A 16,535-nucleotide genomic window follows, 5' to 3' on the forward strand; every position below is an offset into this window, starting at 1 on the left:
GTAGCTAGGCGAGACTTTTGTCTAGCAGTGGACAAAAACAGATGATGATGACAAGACGGGTAGTAAAATTTGTGACACTACTGTGCAGCTATATTAACTGAAGCAAAGTAATTTCGTCTTCATACATGCCCATCATGAAAATTTAATGGCAATGCTTTTATGCACCCACACTCTCCAACTGTAACAGAAGTATGTTTTGTTTATCGTGCCATATGTACTTAACATTCTTGATCATGTAAAGGTTGCTTAGGTACCATCTGCTTCGGACAAATACTCAATAAAATGCATATTATCACAAGCTAGCATTGAACAAATGTCCGACCACTTTTGCTCCATCCCAGCCTTGGTTACCAACCTCTGGCATGTTCACACTAAGGTACTATATTGTTGAGATATCATTCGGTTGAACACCCCAGAACAGCACAGTGGGCCATGAGAAATGCTGTAATGGAGAGCTCGTAATTAATAATCACCATCTTGTGTTTTTTGAAGTGCGCATAAATCTAAGTACACAAGTATTTATTGATTCTTTACCCATAAGCATGCGGCTGCCACAGCTGGGTACTGAATTCATGACTTAGTCTGCAGCAAAATGCAATAGTCACTGTGGCAAATCGGGATGGTTAATTGTGTACAGTCCACCTAGTCGACTGTTTATTTCGTACATTGCTGTTTGGCTGGAGCTGAACAAGCAAAAATGCGTAAGGTGCCTCCAGCCTGCCTCCTCTTTGCTCATACTGCTTCAGCCAATCAGCAGCGACTGAAATGGACGTTCAACTAGGCAGACCCTTACAGAATTACCCCCCTGGTGTAATGGTAAATAGACTACACAAATTATTAATAAAAATGGACAGTATGAAGCAACAACCAAAATAATATTCAGCCAGAATGGCAAGGCATCAGTAAAATATACAGGGTACCTACTCACAGATTCACTGATTCACTCGAAGCTTCTGGGCGAGTCTCATTATTGTCATGCTCACATTGGTGCGTGACTTTTTTGCACCTTGGCATATGCTGCCCTTTGATGGATTTATGTCAAATATCTGTCTGTAAACAAGTAAACACATCAGACACAAATTCTCAGTGTGAACAGCCTCCTTGGCATTGTCAGGTGACTTTTCTTTCTAGCTACCTAATCAAAAAAAAAATATGGGTCAATTCCAAAGATAGTGCAGCCAAAAACTCAAGGAAGGTTAAAACAGCACAAAAAAGAAAGAGAGGACAGTGAAAGGAACACACAAGACACCACAAGTGCTTATGGTGTGTTGTGTGTTCCTTTTCCTTGTACTCGTTTTTTTTTCGCGCAGTTTCAACCTTCTTTCACGTATGAACCAACTAGCCCTCAAGAGCATCCTACTAAAGTCTAAAATTGTAGACTGATCCTGCAGGTAGCACAAGTCTGACATTGTGGGCTTAACCACATTCTCCTTGCTCATCAATTGAAAAGAAATCCTCTTAAATTTATGCGACGCTACATAGAATACAACTTCTGTCACACAAGCCGGGTTATCAAAACTGCACTTGCTCTGGTAACCGATTCCGCGAATCAGGCTCTACCTTCAATGTGGTATGTGACGTCACATGTATTATAAAACAGAGGCACCTTCCGTGCCCCCTCCCTCTACCCTGCTTCCTGAATCGAGTTCATGTTGCTCTACAGCACCATCTCGCACCATAAATTCCAGCTCAGTATACAATATATTCATTTTCATCACAAAAGAATTTTATCCACATACTTAGACAGTCACCATATATGTGGTTTGCCCATTCATTCTTCTTGAAGTAGATGCATCAGTTTAGAAAGTGCCCACATTTCAACTCCATTGTTTATATCTCATTTGTGATGTTACACGCCAAGAGTGTGCCATCCAGTCAAAGTAAAAGCATGTAACCTCTACAATTTGAAATAGTCATCCAGTCAAAGTGAAAGCATGTAACCTCTACAATTTGAAATAGTAACTAGTCCACTTTAATCTTTGTTCTGGAATACAGGTACGCAAAATTAAAATGAAGCACTAAAAGAGATGCATTAGGAGCCGTTACAAAGAAAGCAAGCAAGCAAGGAAACAGAGGGCACCAGATACTAGACAGAATTCTCTGGTAATCCAAGTGCTGATGTGCAGGTGGTACACCTAGCAGTTCCTTTTTAGCTGTCCTCCTTGAATCCGAAAAAGCAGACTATGTGTTCCTGTATACATTACTACGAAGTCCACAGCGTGTTATTTGTGTGGCTATTTTTCATGACACCTATTAGAAAAGGGTATCCATAAGATAAACATTAGAATTAGGAGCAAAGCATGTGTTTGTTCCCAGTCCCAAGTCTTATCAGACTAGAAATACCATTCTACACTATGATAAGAACACTAGTCAATGGCCAGCTATAATTTTAACTGACTATCACACCCAATAACCCCATGTAATACAATACTCTATAGATGGTACAATGTGCAATGCTGGAACAGAAATAAGCTAAAGAGGGCAGGAGCCCAATGCACTTGCATGTGGTTGCAACAGTTCGAAAAGTACATATGCCTCTGGTACTGTAAAAATGTAGAATGACACTTGTTGAAAATATCAAGTTGTGTATGATCAATACGTATTATAACTCACAGAAGCGGTGTTAATGCACCGAAAAGCTTTGAAAAAGAAGCAAGTGACAGAATGTATCAGTATGCTTCATTTTGCAACTTAAAACTAAGAGAATACCAATACACATTACACAGGTAAATTAAAAAAAACATCACACGTAGCTTCTACAACTTGCAATGGACATGCTCAATGAATGCTGCATACGGATGTCTTGTATCTTTGCAAAAACTCCAATGTGGTAGCTGCTAAATCAGCATAGGACATATTTAATACATAGTATGTCAAGAACAGCAGGCACATCGCCTCCACAAAATATAATCCTTCTGAAAAGAGGAGCGGCTATTCTGCTGCTATATAGCAGTCTTTTTGAAGATGCTCCCTGCAATAACAGAATGATCAAAAAACAATTACACTCTATTTGAATACATTTATTGACATGTTATAACCTGCATTATTGCCCTCTGGAAAAAAAGATATAATGAATACATTATTGCGTCAGAAAAGGAAAATAAAGACTTGGGAAGGAAGAGTACGAAACGACAGATTGAGCACCGATTGAGCGCCGTTGCGTACTCTTCCTTCCCAAGTCTTTATTTTCCTTTCTTGGTGCAACAATGTATCCATTATATCCCAACCAACTCGCCCAGCAACAAATTCTACTCAGAAAAAAAGATAGCAGACCATCAATTCCTCCTCTTCTATACTCGTTTACTGTGACAGCAGCACCTTCCCGCATTGGAGACCATGATGTAGTTTTTGCTTGCCTGCTTTCTCTCGAAATAGTTTTGCTCACCCACTACAGGGGCATAACAATAACAAGCTAGTGATTATAGGGCTGTTGATTTGGCTAGGTGTTGTAAACTATTGTATTAGATTAGGAATTTGAAAAAATATTTCAAATTTTATATAGCCTTCTATAAAGAATATTTTATATAGCCTTTCAATGAAAGTAACATATTTTGTTATACCAAAGAAGGCAGAGAGTTGTTTAAATAAGTAAGTTGCAGCTTTATTGTGTTTGCCATATGCACCTTCTTTTCTGTATGACAAAGTAATGCATTTTGTTGAATGTGAAACATGTAAAGTGTGGAGCATTTAGGACTCACTAATGCGCAGCTCTCATACTGCTGGCGCTATAACTGCAAGTGTTTGTTGAAGCTATGCCAATGCACTGCACAGGTACGTAGAAAAGTGCTGGTGTCCCCCTAACCACAAGTCATCTGCTGCAAAGTTGGAACATTGTAAACTTGCAAGAGGGAAAAATCAGCACATGCACTACACTGAGGTGTTCCCTTTAACAGTGGGCTACACTGTAGCTGGCTTGTACAGAGGGGTCACAAAATTTCTGCCTTCTGTCTGATGAGACAGAAAATCCAGCATGATCAAGCGGTGGTTAGAAAAATACGGCCGACAACACAAGGAGTAAAAACATGTTTAAACAATGTAAATTAATAACTCTGAAAACAAAATTTGGTACATTTGGGTCTAGGTGGGAGTCAAACCTAGGCCTCTGGGGTGCGAGACAAGCAAGCTTCACCAACGCCATGGCAGCTGGATGGTTCTGGCTGACTAAAAATGTGCCTAGTGCGTGTGTCATTGCACACATCACGTCACAGCCATCTGGCTGTGACATTTGAGTAGAATAAGGTGGTTGAATTAATTAAGGGAAAATAAGACATCCACCCATTTGTAACAATTGCTACAAAGGAAACCGATACGGGTTCCTCGAAAGAAAAGCCTCGCAGTTGAAGAAAAGTTCGTCCTGGTCCGGAGTGGGTGGATGTCTTATTTTCCCTTAATTACTTCTCTCCGCCTTGCGTGTTTTTGCAGAACCATTACGTCAAACTGTGGCCTTTGCTTCGAGTTGTTGACAAACCCGACTTCGCCCTGCCATTTGCCAGCCGCCTGGTTACCTCAGACGATAGAGCGGCTGCCCTGGAAAGGTGGTGGCCCCGAGTTCGAGTCCCGTACCAGGACGAACTTTTCTTCAACTGTGAGGCTTTTCTTTTGAGGAAACCCTATGGGTTGCCTTTGTAGAAATTGCTACAAATGGCTGGACGTCTTATTTTCTCCTAATTACTTCTCTCCACCTAGCGGGTTTCCGCAGAACCATTACGTCAAGGTTGTTTAATGTTGGTGCTAATTATAGCAAGGTGGATTAAGGTAGAGTTGTAAAGGACACGTGTGACAATGTATGACATGCATCATGGATGTAACCGATTAATTAGAGAAGTCATAATGATTTCGCATTCAAATCATGTAAGGACTCAATTTTTTCCTTGTGCTATAGCGATAGTGAAGCTAGCGTTGACGAGGTGGCCTGATGATAAAAAAGATTAACAGTGAAAGCGACAGTCCTCGTCAGCGTAAGAGAGTGGACTAGCGGTCGCATAAGGTTTCAAGCCGTTTACTGCTGTCAGTAATATATTCCTTCAGTAAATGAAGTAAATCTCCTTCATGCACTCTGGCTCAAGCAGGTGCAATGAGGTTGTGATCACACAGTCGACAAATCATATTAATGCTGCAACAAAACTAGGCATATAGCTCCAATAATGCCTGCTTCACATAAACATATTTTTGCAGCTCTTTTCCACAGCTTCATATCTTCAATTCACATGCAATTATTGCTTTTGCTGTGGTTTTTACATTTTTGAGCACATTGCCAACAGTAACTAAGGCTTCCTCAAACTGATTTATATTGCTACAGAGAAAGCTAACAGCTGCAGTAAATATATCAACAAAGGATGGACACGAATGTTAATGCAATATCCCTTCTCAGCCACATTATTAGTTGCATCTCCACTTCATAAGCAATGTCACAGATCAGTCAAATGCATGAAAGGCCCAGGGTCACATTTCCTGCACTTGTGAACATGTGTGAAATCATAACTAAAATTACACCAAGTGAAACAAGCTTAGTAAGTAGGGCAGGTTCCTTCCGAAAATGTGCAGAAAGGCCAACGTGACAAATATGACTTCTGTAACCAAAGAGCTATGTTCACATCTTATAGCAGACACGCTTGCTGCCTAGATATTGTTGCGCTATAACAGACACTGAAATTCAAGACACATAATTTACCCTGCGTAGCAGTGCTGGAACTGTGGCCAATTGAATAAGGAATACAAAATACAGAAGTATGAATTCCTAATAACAATTGTTAAACACTATCTTTCTTTATGTGTATTTCAAGACTAGACTAACAGCTATCCATCAACTCCTGTTTCAGCATCCCATAAATGACACAAAGTGTAAGACTGCCATGGACATGAATATAACTTTTATGGCTCCAAAGTGCTTCCACTGTTAGCTTCAAGAAGCACAACTAAATTCTAGAAACACACGTGGCCCTGGTCTCATTTTTGCCACAAACATGAAAATGCTCATGATGACAATAATAGAAAAATACTTCTAATTCAACAAAAGGCGTGAAGTAAAAAGAAGGTTCTTAGGACAATCAAAGAATTACAGATCCAGTCACTAGAGAGCTTTAGGTTCCCGAACGCAAGCCCCACCGAAGCACTGGGGGTCTCAATACCATTGTTGCCACTTCGCGCTCTTTTGTGCTTGCTTTGGGTTCTTTTGGGTTCACTGTAATCGGGACTTCTTGGCTACTTAACTTCTTTATACAAGGATCAGTGGACATTAATATCTGCATTGGAACCTACCTAGTACGACGATGGTAGGAGCTGAAGGTAGCTGACCAAGCTCCCCCACAAGACTGGTGCCCTCCTGGATGAACAAAATGACCCCATGTACAAAAACTATACACACTCAAGTAATCCCACCTCAACTGCTTTCCTTACAAAATCTCAACCATTAGAGGTGCCATTCTACACAGTTCACTTCAAAAGATGAGGTCTCCCTTGACAAGGTCAGATAAATTTGAGATATGTGGAGTCTGGGTGTCTAATCTCTTCCGTCTGATCTAGTTCACATAAAAAGGAGTCAGTATGAAGCTTGAAACAAAAAAGAACACACCAGGTTAGTGCAGAGTTGTGTACAGAACAGTAGCATTGCATAAATAGGGAAAAAAAGAATAAGTTGAAATGAAATCCAGATCCACTTGATAGAGCTATGCTCGCTTAAAACTAAAACTGGAAGTGTGGCAATGCTTGACTACTCAACAAAATTGTAAGCAGATTCCAAAGTAGTGCAGTAAAAAAAATTAAAAGGGCTACTTGTCAGATTGAGGTCCCGGAACAGGAACATTCATTTTCACACTTCTCAACAGCAAAAACTGTTCTCAAATAATCAAAATTATATCGAATTTTTTTAGAAAAGCAATGCACAAAGATACAACCTACCTCAAAGACTTGAAAAAGGCACTTCTCGTCGTCTTTGAAGTGGGCACACAGAAGGGGAAGCACAGCCACCTGAACTGCTTCCTCATTTTCATTTTTATGGTCTTGCTAATGCACGACTATGTGCATGGTGTCCTTTCTTGGAGTTAGCTCCATTAGATGCATCAGTTGTGGTGCACAATGCAGCATTCTTTCACGAAACGTGGCCTGTCAATTTTGAAATTAAACAAAATATTACACAAGAATGAATATGCTACAACGAGGTAGGTCTACTTATTGATAACATTAAATAGCTGTGAGAGAACATCACAGAATGATTTCACGAATTCGACAACTATCATAAGCAGAGTAACTAGCTGGGCTGGTTGGGTGAACCTTGTGGAAGGCTACAGTGCGAGAACCACTGGAGAAAAAAAGGCACACAAAGTGCACAGACACACCGCTGACTTTAAACAAAAATGTTTATTTTGCCGCTGCAAAGCTAGTTTTAAAGCGAACACTTGAAAAAAAAACAATATCACACATGCGCACATGTGCTTGTATTGCTATCACACCCCGACATTTGAATCGAGGTGCGTCAGCTATTTTTCACACAAGGCTATCGAGGGACAACTGACACAGTTATTTCCCACACGTGAAATTTTGACATCCTCGATAATTTCTCTAGTGAGGCTTGATTTTCTCCTAGATGTAATGTTGCATTTGTCGAAGATAGCTTTGCACCCACAGTCGCTACAGTGCATGCCTAGATGACCTTGAGTAGTGTTGCTAACATTGTTGTGGTGTTCCCTAAGCCAATCGTTATCGCATCAGCCAGTTTGCCCGATGTAGACATTACCACATGAGATAGGCGTCTCATATACGACACACTGGGCACATTGTGTGATACGCGGTCTGTGATTAGTTTTGCACAGGGCCTTTTCTTGGAAAACAGCATAAATCTGCGTGCTCAGTCACACCAGTTTTCCATGCGTGGAAAAAACTTCTCCATTTGCACTTCGGCCAACCTTAAAATATGGAATAACTGCCTTCTTTACGTTGTCACTACGTCATCCTTCAGTGAACTGTGTCCTTGCACGACCAACATTTCTAACTTTCTTAAGTAAGCCTTCCACGACACTAACCTGCAAGCACAAGGTATATCCAGCTGCGCCGAGGCTGGATACATGCGACCGAAAGCTTTCTGACGCCTTGCGCACTCACGAGTTCTTCAAGGCATTTGAAAGGCAAGAGACAATACTTCTATTCAAGAGTTTAGAGTGTGCAGACCCATATGAAAGTAAAGGTTTGTTCACCGTTGGATCAGTCATCAAGCACACATGCTGCATCAAAAACTGAAGCCGCACGTCGAAAAAACGAATGCTATTTTCTTCAGAAAGCTCATGTATCAAGGTTAGGGGACTTCTATACATATATAAGAACACCAAGCACACCGCGACAGTGAATTAACCGCTATTTGAAACGTCAAGAACTAAAAAATCGTCGACGTAAATAAATATATGAACATTTAAACCATGGAATTGTAAGTAAAGATTCCTATCACATTTGACTAAATATAAATCACTGAGCACAGGCGCAATCCTGTGTGCACAAGGTGGAAGAGAGCTTTCAGTCGCAGGTATCCTGCCTCAGCGCAGCTGGAAATACCTTGTGCTTGCAGGTTAGTGTCACAGAAGGCTTACTTAAGAAAGTTAGAAAGGTTTGTCATACAAGGACACAGTTCACAGAGGGATCACGTAGTGACAACGTAAAGAAGGCAGTTGTTCCATATTTTAAGGTTGGCCGAAGAGCAAATGCTGAAGTTTTTTCCGCGCATGGAAAACTGAAGTGACTGAGCAAGCAGACTTACGCTGTCTTCCAAGAAAAGGCCCAGTGTAAAACTAATCACAGAAAGCGCATCACACAATGTGCCCAGTGTGTCGTATATGAGATACCTGTCTCATGTGGTAATGTCTACATCAGGCAAACTGGCTGATGCGTTAACGATTGGCTTACGGAACACCATAACAATGTTAGCAATACTACTCAAGGTCATCTAGGCGTGCACTGTGGCGACTGTGGGTGCAAACCTATCTTCGACAAATGCAAGATTACATTTAGGAGAACATCAAGCCTCACTAGAGAAATTATCGAGCCTGTCGCAATTTCACGTGTGGGAAATAACTGCGTCAGCTGTCCCTCGATAGCCTTTTGTGAAAAATAGCTGACACACCTCGATTCAAATGTCAGGGTGCGATAGCAATAAAAGCAGGTTTTGTGCGCATGTGTGATCTTGTTTCTTTTTCCCAAGTGTTCGCTTTAAAACTAGCTTTGCAGCGGCAAAATAAACATTTTTGTTGAAAGTCAGCGCTGTGTCTGTGTACTTTATGTGCCTCCTTCGCCTACGTCAGTTCTTGTGCTGTAGCCTTCCACTACCATGAGCAAATTGAGAAAACCCATTGTTTAACTGTTCCAGTTATTCACTGGAAAATTCAGTAATGCTCACCTTGGCATTACTCTGAAGGTTGCCTTGAGCTTAGTACAGTAACAAAGGGGCGATGACTACTGGCATCACGGCATTGGCAGGGCTACTGTGCATGTGATGAATCTGGAAAGATTTGTCTACTCATTTGCACTTGATCAGCTTTCAAACTAGGAACCAGCTTACGAAAGTTGACATTTGGCAGCTTATTTCTGAACTACTCCAGAGAAATTCAAATGGCTTCTGAGATATCATTCATTTTTGTTTCCATAAATTGCATTTAATCATTGAAGAGGAACATTCTGTAGTTCAAGAAACATACATGATCCTGCTTTACAATATCTTCTTTTAATCTAAACACTTGCTCCCTTGGAACAACTGGGGTAACTCCATACCTTCACATCCTTCCCGAGAAGTTTGTCCACGTGCTTGTAGAAGCAAGGGGTGATGAATAGAAGTGGCCACTCCTCGTTCACTTTCGATGTGTGTGGACATGGATCTGTATTAATGAATGTTCCTTGTTCTATGCATATGTCCTGCATGTATTGTGTTGCAAGTGTCATATTAATTTCTTTGTAGTTTTTCCTTCCTTCATGTTTCATGAATTGTATTTTTTCTTGGGTGTCATTTGGGGGCTCAAATCTACGGACTGGCTGCCAGTTACCACTGCCATACGCCCACCTTCTCACTTTGGAGCCCGAAACTCCTGCTGTAGGCGAAACAGATCGCTTGCCGTGATTTAAATTTTCAATTTGGTTTTCCAGCTGCTGGAAAAAAGTCATAACCTCTTCCCAGCAGCCCCCCATCTAACTTCCTATCTTGAAGAGAGAGGAGATACGCAGCTACAATTTGTGCAGCTGTGCTGCGTATCTCCTCTCTCTTCGGTCTCGAATACAGTTTTAACAAATATTCTGCCACCCGCCTCACCAAGTCCCTTCTCTCCCATGGAAGGAGGGGCACATGACTCCCAGGGGCCTCTCTAAGGCTATTTGGGAAGCTGCTAGTGTAACGGAGGTGGGCTCATGTTTGTAATGTCAAATGTATTTGTGGCGGCGTTCGATGGGGATTCGTGCTCGGGTATGCGTAATCGGTAAAGGGAAACCAGAGAAAAACATGCTCCACATGAAAAGTTGAATCATGGCAGATGTACTGAACATGTAGTTTACTACATGAAAGCAAACATTTAGTCAGAGGAAAGGTCTACATAGTATTATCCTCTCAACAATATATTTATACACAAAGTCAGAGTGACTTATACACAGACAGACAGTACTGAGCCTAAGTGGTTCTGTAAAAGCTATAAAGGATGACAGGTAAAAGGAGTAACGTACCTGATAAGAAAGGATCAGGAGAGGCTGCAGGTGTGACCTGTGCCACTATAAACACCCTGTCATTGAGTGGCAGCTCATGTAAAAGTTCCGCAAACGTCTCTTCTTCTAGCTCACTCCAGTCCATGAGGAATACCTGAGCCAAAAATGATGTAAAGGAAAAATGATGTTTGATAAATGCATTTATAGTTCTACAGTCAAATAATCAAGATTTTGGCAAGGTCTTGGCCATGCTGGAATGCTAGCATTGTCAAAGCCTCTTCTATCACCATGTTTACTATCCTCGATCATAGCAGTCGCAGGGGCGCTGAACACTGAAGTCTGCAGCCGGAGTCTATTGTTCGCAGCCGCACTCGCACCACTACAGCCTTAGAAGGGGGCTTTCTTTGTTTGTTCAATGATTAATCAAGATAATACTTTGCATGAGATATCAGAATTCGATGAAGCCCATAAATTTGTATAGCAACTACAAAATACAAATTTTATCCAGCCTACTTAGTGAAGCAAGAAGTATACGACAATTGAACACCTTTGATGGATGGATTAGTTTTGCTGAAAATGAATGTTACAATCTCAAGTGGTTTCTGTGAAGCACTACATGTTAAAATACCGTTTTTATGAAATTGATTAGCACAATTCATGCTCTCCCTGAATTATATTTGAAGTGTGTTCTTGGCTACTACATACAAACGCTCGGCCAATAAAAGGAAGCTTTAGCTCAGGAGCTGCCATGTAATTTTACAAGGTAACGAGGAATACATTTCGCCAGCATCCACTGCGACAAATTTGATTGTTTCTTGCATTTAAAAAATAGTGAAATATGCTGCTGTGGGAAGCATATTCTTCATTTGGGCTGTCGCTTTATGCACAGAAGATGTTTAAAATTCTAAAAGTGGAAAAAGAAAATTCAGTGCCATGTTTTCAACTCTAATGCTCTGTCATAACGATATCACAATACTGTTAACTGCACCTAATAAAGTAACTACGAATGACAAAATTAAAGGGACGCTACAGAGAAATTCTCCACAAGGAAAGCAAAAGAACTGCTGTTAAAAACAGGGCATCGCAAGGAGACACAATCTCTCCAAGGCAATAGACGTATTCAAGTATGCAATTCATGATCAGCAGTCAGCCCTTAGAATCTTCGCAGGAGTATGCTTGTCTAGTTAGCTTACTCACAGGGGATCATGATGGCAAGAAGATTTATAGAATAAAAATGGGCTGCAGGACATATGGCAAGCATTATCAAATCATAACCGGGCACTCAAAGGTATTGCTGAAAACAAAGGTGTACAATCATTGCATTTTCCCAGTAACTACATGTGGAGCAGAAACTTGAGGTTCACAAAGATGCTGGAAAACAAGTGAAGGACTGCTTAAAGAGTGATGGAATTGTTATTATTATTTTTTTATTTGAATATACTGCAGGCCCTTCACGGCCCTTGCAGGAGTGGTACATAGATGCAATAAAAAAATCATGATTACAAGTCAATACACTGAATGCAGTTAATAAAAGAGTCGATGTTATTGCAACACACAATATCGTTAGTTAACTTGTTCCACTGGGAAATAGCCGACGGAAAAAGGGAATGCTTGTGAACATTAACACGACTTGGGGAAGGATAGATTGTTTTGCAGTGATTAAGTCTGGTTGAACGTTTTGGTGGATCTTGCAGGTAATGAGAACGTGCTATTTGGAAATGACCATGGTATAATTGATAGATGAATTTTAGTCGCGAAATTGCTCTTCTCTGCGAGAGGGGTTTTAGGTTAGCCCTTGCTAGCAGACCCGAGACACTGGACTGTCTTTTGTAGTCCGAACATACAAACCTAATTGCTAATTTTTGTATGCGTTCTATTTTATTTATAAGGCATTTTGATGAGGGCTCCAGATTAGATCAGCGTATTCTAGGCATGGTCTTATTAGTGTTTTGTACGCATTTAGTTTGAGGTGTGGTGGTGCAGCGCGCAGTCTCCTTTTTAAAAAGGACAGTTTGCCTATGGCTTTTTGACACGTGGTCGAAATATGAGGCTCCTAATTAAGGTTAGGCGCGAGTTTATTGCCTAGGTATTTTACCTGGTTGCTTTTGTTGATTGTTAACCTTCCTATCGAATATGAAAACTTAAGCGGGAGTTTCTTATTTGTGAAAGGCATGTAATGTGTTTTTTTGTGTTCAGTTTCATGCCCAAGTGTTGCACCAATAGTGAATTGTTTGAAGTGAATTATGAAGTTCTATCTGGTCTTCTTGGTTGTGTACGACTGTGTACACGACACAGTCATCAGCAAACAGGCGCATCTGAATTGTGTTTTTAACGCAAAACTGGATGTCGTTTATGTACATCAAGAATAAAAGTGGTGCCAAAACTGATCCTTGAGGTACTCCGGAGTAGACATCAAGTGGTTGTGAAAGATTATTATCGATTGAAACATTGTGTTTACGATTGGTTAGAAAACTGTTGATCCAGGATATAATTTTATTACTAATACCGAAAGCCGATAATTTTGTGATTAAATCCTGGTGCAGAACTACGTCAAACGCTTTAGAAAAGTCTAAGAAAACTGCATATAATTGGCCATCATTATTAAGTACGTTAGCTATGTCATGAGTTAACTCTGCTAGTTGGGTTATGGTTGACAGGCTTCATCTGAAACCATGTTGTTTATATAGGAGTTCGTTTGTTTCTAGGTGAGTTATTATGGCCTTAAATATTACGTGTTTCATTATTTTGCAGCATGAGCTTTTTAATGACACTGGACGGTAGTTATTTAAGTATAATTTCGAGCCCGATTTATGCATTGGAATTATTGCAGCCTTGCGCCAATCGTCTGGTAGCACTGATGTTTGAAGAGAAAGAGTGAATATTTTAAATAGATACGTTGATGTCCAACTTGCGTACCGACTTAAGAATGAGTTGGAAATTTGATCGGGGCCGCTAGATTTCTTAAGATCGAGCTTATGCAATAGAGACAGTATGCCCTCTTCACTTACAGTTAATTCTTCCATTGGTATTTTGACATCGTAAGGTGTTAAAGCTGCATTTATAGCATGTTTCGTAAAAACTGTCTGAATGAAGTTATTCATCTCTTTTGCAATGTCTTCAGGATCCTGAATAACATGATCCGATATTTTGATTTGCGTAATTTTTTTCTCGTTCATCTGACAAATATCGCCTGAATTTGTGAGGGTCATGTGCCATAAACGAAGGTAATGTAGTGTCGAAGAATCGGGCTTTTGCTTCCGATATTTTTTGTTTGAATGTACCGATAAGATCGTCTGACGTGCACGTGGTTCCCTTTTTTCGCCGTCGTTTGATTTTTATTTTTAGTTGGATGATTTCACGTGTTATCCATGGGTATTCTCGGTTAACGCGTTTCTTTTTATTAGGAATGAAGGGGTTTTCGGAGTACTTAACAATATTTCTGAAACGCGTCCAGAGTTCTTGCACATTTGTTAGTTCATTGAATGAATGAAACTGGAATTCTAGGAAACCTACTACAGCTGGATCATTTGCGCGTGTGTAATCTTTAAAGTATATAGGTTGTGGTTTTTTGTGTTTTCGCGTCGTTGAAATGGGACAGGCTAGAATAAGCGCTTTGTGGTCTGAAATGCCATTCTCGATGGACACGGAAGATCCTTCTAATGTATCACTTATAAGAACTAAGTTAAGTAAAGATGATGATGTTGAAGTTATACGGGTCTTATCAGTTACCGTTTGGCTCAGTGAAAATGTAAATGCCAAGTCTAGTAGTGATTCTGAATTTGAGACATCACGGCCGTCATGCGAGCGGTTGTTCCAGTCTATTCTGGGAAGATTAAAATCCCCGGCAATAATAAGTTTTGATCTAGAATTAGTATGTTTTGAGAGGTAATCATGAATCTGATCGATGAAGTCCGGAGCTGCATGTGGGGACCGATAAACGCCCCCTATAGTTATGTTTTTGTTACAATATGTTATTTTGCACCATAAGCTTTCATAGTCCGTAATGCCATCAAGTTCTAAGGACTTTATATTATTTTTAATTGCTATCGCGACGCCGCCGCTTCTTGATCCTCTGTCCTTACGGAGCAGTTTGTATGAAGGAGGAATGACTTCAAAATAACGTACACCAGGGTTAAGCCACGTTTCTGATATTATTAAAATGTGAGGTTGATAAGACAGGATTAGGTATTCTAATTGATCAAATTTATTTACCACACTTCGGGCATTTAGGGAAAGGATTCGTAGAGTTTTGGTACTGGGCTGTCATTTGGAAACTTTCTTGTTTTTAGAGGATTTCAGCGAAGTCGAAGTGGGAAGGGACTGTTTTGAAAGACTTGCTTTCTGCGGTAATTCAATCCTAATATTCTTCACTGGGTCCCAAGTATACAATTTGTCATCGATTCTCAGTTTGTCGAATGTTAGCCTAACTTTTGCTCCGTTTGCCCTTTCATTTACCGCTCAATGCCACAAGTGCGTGCGCATTTCCCTTACTCTCTTAGAGAAAATGAAATGTTAGGTGTAACGTAAGCGACAGGAAGAGAGCAGTGTGGATCAGAGAGCAGATGGAGATCGCTAATATTCTAATTAACATTAGGAGGGAAAAAAATGGAGCTCGGCAGGCCATGTAGTATGCAGGGCAGATGACAAGTGGACCAGTGGAGTTACAGAATGTGTGCCAAGGTGCAGTCAAGGACAGCAGAAAATTAGGAAATTTTGGCGGTGCAACTAAGAAGGAACTAGCTCAAGACAAAGGTAATTGGAGATCACCAAAAGAGGCTTTTGTCCTGCAGTAAACATAAATATAGGCTGAGGATGATAGGGAAAAAATGTTATTTGTATTAAAAAATGATCCTTCTAAATACCAAAAATGGTCTTACTTTTCAAACAAGAGGCCCGATATGCCGTAAAGGCATAAGGCAGGTGGCGATGCCACCTTGAGTCTGGTTGTCCATAGCCGCAGCGTCCACGAAACCGGTGGACGACATCCTCTTCCTTTCCATGAGCGCATGGCGAGCGAGGAACAAAACTTCTATATCTGTCCACGACAGATCAAGCTCAAGAAGCTGGCCGCAGAGCACACTGGCAGCTGTCGCTGCAACGGCGCCATGTTAAATTTGCAGGCTGCTCTAAATCAACAAAACACAGATCATGACGGACTATGCTGCACGAGGAGCCTAACACTTCACCAAACGTATGTTTGGATTGCTTCGGCTCGGCCTCAGTCGTAACGTAAGCGCGTAGATAATCTTATAAATCGTTTGCCTAGTGTCGACAGACATAGTTTTCATACATATTAACTGATCCTAATAAAAATGGTTTAATGCATTTTACTACATATGATTCATTTCATATTTTATAAAATGATAACGCAGCAACGATTAGACGTTGTTGGTGGTGCTGTGAGCGCATGCGACCTTACTGCGGCTTGCATTTGGGGCCGTTAACCTATAACATGTTTCCGCTTGCGCAGGCAAACGCAAACGCACCCAAGCGCTAGGGGCCCCAACGCCTTGCGTCCCCTAAACTAAATCTCTCTAATATCTCGTTTCGAAATAACGCAGCAGTTTGCGCCCGTGTCTAATTTGCGCGTCATTGGTGTGCCTTCAATTTGAACCCTCGCATTCCAGTTGTGTCTTCTTGTGTGCACCATTAGGGTTTCCAAGAAATAGTCCTTGTCTGCTTCTAGACGTGGCTCACACAAATATCTGCGTCTCTGAACAGCGTCTCGTGATGGCGGCGGCGTCTTGCATACTTGGCAGGCTTGGCCTGTCGCACTTTTTGCAAGTCTTCCCGTTCGCAGGGCATATTCCGCTGCGATGTGTATCGTAGCCGCAATTACTGCAGACGTTTCTGTTACTTGCAAGACCTCT

General features: G+C 40.9%; 1 pseudogene; it reads right to left on the bottom strand.

Moving 5' to 3' along the window:
* Positions 1-6,998: 6,998 nt before the first annotated feature.
* LOC135908041 (uncharacterized) lies at positions 6,999-16,470 on the bottom strand (annotated as a pseudogene).
* Positions 16,471-16,535: the final 65 nt, after the last annotated feature.

This window comes from Dermacentor albipictus, chromosome 10 (assembly GCF_038994185.2).
Source record: "Dermacentor albipictus isolate Rhodes 1998 colony chromosome 10, USDA_Dalb.pri_finalv2, whole genome shotgun sequence".
Classification (NCBI taxonomy): domain Eukaryota; kingdom Metazoa; phylum Arthropoda; class Arachnida; order Ixodida; family Ixodidae; genus Dermacentor; species Dermacentor albipictus.